Source organism: Aptenodytes patagonicus, chromosome 15 (genome assembly GCF_965638725.1).
Source record: "Aptenodytes patagonicus chromosome 15, bAptPat1.pri.cur, whole genome shotgun sequence".
In the NCBI taxonomy this organism is placed as follows: domain Eukaryota; kingdom Metazoa; phylum Chordata; class Aves; order Sphenisciformes; family Spheniscidae; genus Aptenodytes; species Aptenodytes patagonicus.
Window position 1 is genome coordinate 13,305,533 of NC_134963.1, and position 6,000 is coordinate 13,311,532.

The window sequence follows — 6,000 nt, forward strand, 5'->3', positions numbered from 1 at the left end:
TGGCTGAGGGAGGACAGGGCTGTAAATAACGTGCTTTGCCTTTAGGTAAACAGAACTTTATCGCTTCACAACATTGTTGGAAGGCTCAGTGGTTAATGCACCGGGAAGTGGGAGACCTGAATGTCATTATAACAGTAAAGGTAATATTCATCAGTATTTCAATTAAATAAATAAATAAAATTAATGGCTTTAAACTAAAGGGGGATAGATTTAGACTAGATATAAGGAAGGAATTTTTTACGCTGAGGGTGGTGAGACACCGGCACAGGTTGCCCAGAGAGGTGGTGGATGCCCCATCCCTGGAAACATTCCAGGTCAGGTTGGACGGGGCTCTGAGCAACCTGCTCTAGTGGAAGATGTCCCTGCCCACAGCAGGGGGGTTGGACTAGGTGACCTTTAGAGGTCCCTTCCAACCCAAACTGTTCTATGATTCCATGAAATACAATCCTTGGCTTCTCTCCTGGGCGGCAGCTTGGGGTGCGTGGCAGAGCAACCCCAGCCCCCCGCGGCACCCGGGGGCCTCAGGCAGATGCTGCTCAGTCCTTGAGAAAACGCATCAAACCTCACTCCTCCTACAACCGTTTTCAGTAAAAGCCTTTCAAATTTCACTCAAACCTTGTCAAACAAGCAGTAACTGGTGGCAAATGAGAACTCTAGATGAATTTAATACTGTATCTATTCAGCCCTAAAATACACGGTCGATCAGCAGCAATAGCACATTATTTGAGGTATATGATTTCCAGCAGATTGGGTTTTTAGCCTGTCAAGATCACTCCAACCATTTGAATCCTGTGAGCTCTCTAAAGGGATGGGGTATCTGGAAACACCTCCTCCCTCCCTCCTCCCTGTCTTTCCTCTCAACCTTGAAAAAAACACCCTTGCTATTATTTCCCTGCATTGTAATCTGTCCAACACTTCTTTGCTATTGTAACTTTTGATTTAGAGTGATGTGACCAGACATGAGAGGGCGGAAGCGGTGAGCCGCAGCCTGACGAGCGGAGCTCTGGGGCTCCGCGGCCCCGAGGCTGCAGGAGGACGCAGAGGATGTTTGCAGCTGGGAAGGTTCCCCCCACCTCATTTTCCTCCCCGGCTTTATATTTTCTGCAGGCTGAATTGTTCCCCAAAACCTGGTGTCTTGCGCTGCTTTGTTTTTCAGGAGAAACTTCCCACTCACGCGGTGGTCCGGGTCAGAGGTGCTCACACACTGATCTGCTAAATTGTGGAGCTGGAGACGCAATTTCTGCTGCTTTTCTCACTGGCTGCAGCTTAATCATAGACGTTTCCAGCTGAAAATAAATATTCCAACACCCGGTGTTTGAGACAGCCATGAGAAATGTCACAATTTGGTAATGACAACCCTCTGAGCACCTGCTTTTGTTGTACCTGGGTGTACAAGCGTGTTTTCAACTAAAACGTTTGAGAAAGAACTAGTTTCAATGACTTCCCTAATACAAATGGCGACATTTCATCTAGCACCGGGATTGCAGCTCTGGGGACTTAAGGGAAATATCTGCTAGACAATCACCACGTGAAAAATAAAGAAGTGGCATTTTGAAGCAGCCTTCATGCCTAAAAATGTGCTTCTACATCCATACGGTGATGCTTTTGCATCAGAAGATGGTGCTTGATCGGTTTTGCTGATTGGTTTGCATTTGAAGAAGCCTCATCTCAATCTTTGGCTGCAGCAGGTTGAGGCCTGCCCGGGGCTTCAGGTCCTAGAGCAGGAAGACGTCGGCTGAGACACGTCACCCCCAGCACCCTCTGCTTATTTAACTTGAGTCAATCCAGATGCTGCAAGTGCTGCTGAGGACCGGGGTGGGCACGCGAGAGCCGTCCCGCACCCACAGCCTGCAGGCTTTAATGCTGTAACGCTTTGGAGTTGTGCCCAAAACACACTCTGCTTCCCCGACGGATCCATTTTCTAATGGCCTTAAAATAACCGAAGCGCCATTCGGCTTTGTCAGGATGCTCGGGGGCAGCGGGGCTGGGAAGGGCTCAGAGGGGCCGTGCTGGTGCTGGACACACCCCGTCTCTCCTGGTCTCCCCACCTTGCCATTTGTGCCCAGGTCCCCCGTCCCACTGGCACGGGCACCTGCGCCCCACGGGCAGCATGCAAGCGCAAGCCTTGGGGCAAGGTTCTTGCAGAGATCACGACGCCTTTCTGCAGGCTGTTTGCAATTCGTTTCCCCCGAAGTTTGTCAGTGGGAGCCCATCCTGCAAACTCCTTCCTGGCAAGAAGTTCCTTCCGGAGCCTGAAGCTCGGAGAGGAGCAAGCTGCCTGTGCCTGGCTCCTTAGTGCCATTTCCATATAAATAAACTCCCTCCAAGACAGAGGAGGATGTATTATTCAGAAGCAAACAAAAAAGATGGATCTATGGGTTTGTGTTTTTGGAGACACGCAAACCCATTTTCCTCCCGCAGCCCACAGAGGCTCCCGGGTAAAGCTTTTGTGGTGACCAGCTCCTGTCGCCCAGCCGAGACGGGTGGGTTCTCCCAGCTCTTCTCTTCCTCAGCTCCATTTCTCCTCCACCCTGTTCATCGTCTAGTCCCATTTTCAAGAAATACTCCAGGAATGACACATGCATTTGTTTCTTTTTTCCTTCTGTGTCATTTCTCCATCCAGCTTACAATTTTGGTGGCAATTTAACAGCTTTTACAAATTACATTCCTATCTTTTTCTTGGTTATTGTTAGAGAGGAGAAAGTCCCATTTTTCACTGCGATCCTTCAGGTTTCTGCTGTCACTGTATTTAAGACTTTTTTTTTTTTTTTGTCCTTAGCTTGTATTTTCTTATCCCTCAAGGGCAGCCTTGGAAATTCAAAGCTGTTCCCTGACTATCAGCAGATCTGGTATTCTTTCTTGGCAGTTCTGCAGCGACTGTCTCTCTTCCGTCCATCCTTCCACCTAAATGACACCCTTTTCTCAATAAATTACCCTTTGTCTTTCAAAGCAACATTTCCATTTGTGACAGTTTGGATGTATAGTAGTTGCATCCCAGCGGATACCTTCAGGAGCGTCAACTAGCAGGCCAATACAAACTCACTGGTGCAGAAAATAGAGATTTATGTATTTTGGGCTTTCTTCCCTCCCCCCCCCCCCCAGCTGGGCTGTGCTCTGAATTTTCAACGTTTGAGTTTAAAGGTACGGTTTCTTGTCACCAAAAAAACCCTCTCCTGGAACAGAGGGATGGCTGAACCAATGGCAGGATTCCCTTTTTTCAACATAGCATCCCTTGGGGTTCCTGGGAAATCCCCCAGGGCAGCCAAGCCCACCCAGCCGTGCTCCTCAGCATAGGGCTTCATGTCCCTGGCGTGCTGACCACAGTGCATAAAGCACCAAAAACTGCTGAAAGCATGAATCCGGCACTGCCGGCAGCGCACGCCCAATTCCTCTGCCCCATTTTGGGCATTTAGCAACGTTCACACATTGCCGTCATGGAGCAGCAGGGAGGCGAGCAGCACCCTGAGCGGTAGGTGCAAGGGGAAGGCAAATGGAAATATCGCCTGCAGTAACGCCCACGGGCATCTCGCACCATCCCTAAACACATGCAAGTGGCCCGGGAAGGTTTCCCCCCTGTACGGCAGCGCGTGCCAAAGTGTGCCGGGTTGCTTCGAGTGTTTGCAGAGCCTTACATGGAGAGAAGGCGGCTGTGCCGCCAGGAATTAGGAAATCTGTTGCATCGTACTTTGCAGTTATCCAGCGTTTTCCACTCTATGGCAGAAACGTGCCTGAAAAACAGCCGACCAACAAAAGCCCTGCTTGCTTATGCTACAGAGGAAGCATTGATTTTGCAAACATTTCCTAGCAATAACAACGGTGATCGATTATTGCTGCTGTTGCTCATGATCTCCCTAATGGAGGTTAAATGTGCAGCGTGGCTGGAGCAGGCTCTGCTGGAGCAGCAGCTCTGGGATGTCCCCAGGCTCCCTGTGGGCAGGGAGGGCCCCTGAGGGACCCCCCCCCCCCCCCCCCGCCCATGGGGACACGCACACACCCAGTGCTGCTGGAGGGAGGATGCAGCAGATAAAGCTTGAGAAGGTCAGATGTTCACACCCCGCTCCCATCAGATGCCGTGTGTGCAGGCACATCCTGGGTGATGAGGATGGAGATGTCTAAGCCCAGGGCTGACGACAAGAGCATCCCCCCCAGCTCCTGCAAGCTGCTCAAAAGCAACAGATTGAGCATTTTTGTAGAAGTTGTCAAGATCCAGACCTTGGCTTTAGCAGCCTGGGACTTTCTTCTCGCAGCCCTGCACCTTCTGTCTCCTTTCCAAACACCAGACAAGCCAAACATTATTTTACAATCCCAGCATCTGGCACACAGCTCTGGGCAAGCCTCTCAGCCTGTCACTGGTGAGATAAATGAGCCTGTTTCAGTGGTCGACTTCATAAAAGTATATGAAAAGTAGTTAACAAAAGGGTATTTCACAAAGCCGGGAATGCAAATGCAACCTCTGAGATAACTAATTAACTGAAGCAGCCATAAAAAGGGGAAGCAGCTTCCCATCTGTGGAAATAGATGTCATTTTATAGAGGCTCTAATTAGTTATGCCCAGTCCTGCAGCCGTTTCATTGGCGGTGCACACAGGCTGCCTCCTGCTCTGCAGCTCCCGGGGCTTTCGAGGTAAAGAGGGGGAGAGCAAAGCTGGGGGGGAAGAGACGCTTCGTCTTGCAAAAGTCCCCTATGAGGGTTGTGTTTTCAGCTGGTACCCAAGCAGCAAACAAAGCCAGGGTTGTTTTGTGGAGGTAGCCGGCGCGGCCGTGCAGAGCCATCTGGCACAGAGCAACGGCAGCACTTGGCCCTGGCTGCACGGCAGGGTCGGTCCCAGCAACAGTCTTGTCCTGGCCCTGGGGAGATCTGCACTTATCCATCTCCTCCAGGCCCAGAGGGGCTCACGGGGAAGGTTTGCTGGGGGCTGTGGTTCGGCAATGGTGGTCCCGGCGGGGGGGGCGTTATGGGTTCTCCCCAGCATTGCTGCTGCATCCTGGGGGTTTTTGCATTGTTTGGATGTATGGTATTCACCGTATGCCTGTGGGGTGTTCTTGGGGGAGTTAACTGTTCAGCAGAGCTCTGGGTTTGCTAGCTTTTATTTGGTGGGAGGCAGCATGTTTATAAATACAGATTTACAGTCGCCTTGTTTGAGTCCTCTGAGCTGCCACCTCCTTGATAGAGACCGACTTGTCTGGGGCAGAAAAATTCCCCTCCCAGCTCTTCCATGGAGAGTGATTTTTGGGCAGGAGCTTTAGGTTTTGATACACCCCATACTTTGGGCTGTATCCCTGCTTTGGACCGAGAACGCAGCTCACACCTAAGCACTCCCCAAGGAACGCCAGCACCCGAATGGAGCGCACTGGGGTTTGTCCCCACTGTGCCACTGCTGCAGCCCATGCCTACCCCTTTCAAGCTCTTCTCGTGCAGCCTTCAGCTTTTTCTTTGCTCCTCCACCTGCAAGGATCCCTGTGAGCCCCCCCAGCATGCAGTGAGCTCAGCAGGATTAGTGCTGGAGTGGGGCGTACCATGGGAATTAGTCACCGCCAGGACCTCAGTCAAGTGTTTTATTTAATGCCTTTTTTCAAAGACATTCGTACTTGAAAACAATGAAGAATTAGAAGCTCTCTGCTAACAGCGTGACTCAGAGAAGCTGTGGGCACACACCATTTAAGTGAGAAGTGTCTTCATAGTGCTGGCAACGTGGGCAAGGAGGGGAGAGGGGCTGCTGCTGCTGCTCACGGAAACAGCCGAAACCCGCCTGCTGCCTGCTCTCCCCCCCAGGGCAGGGCTTCGCCCTGTGCCATGGGAAAAGGTGCTACTGAGAAAGTGGTTTTTGCAAAAAAAACCCCAAATGACTTAAATTTGCACTGCCAATGACTTTGCTACAGAGGGAATGGCTCGGACTGCCGATGGGGAGAGCCCACCACTGAAACTGCACCCGGCGGCTTGGCCGAGGTCTGACATGCCCTGGTAACAGCAACTGGAGCGGCTCTGGCATTTAGTGCACCG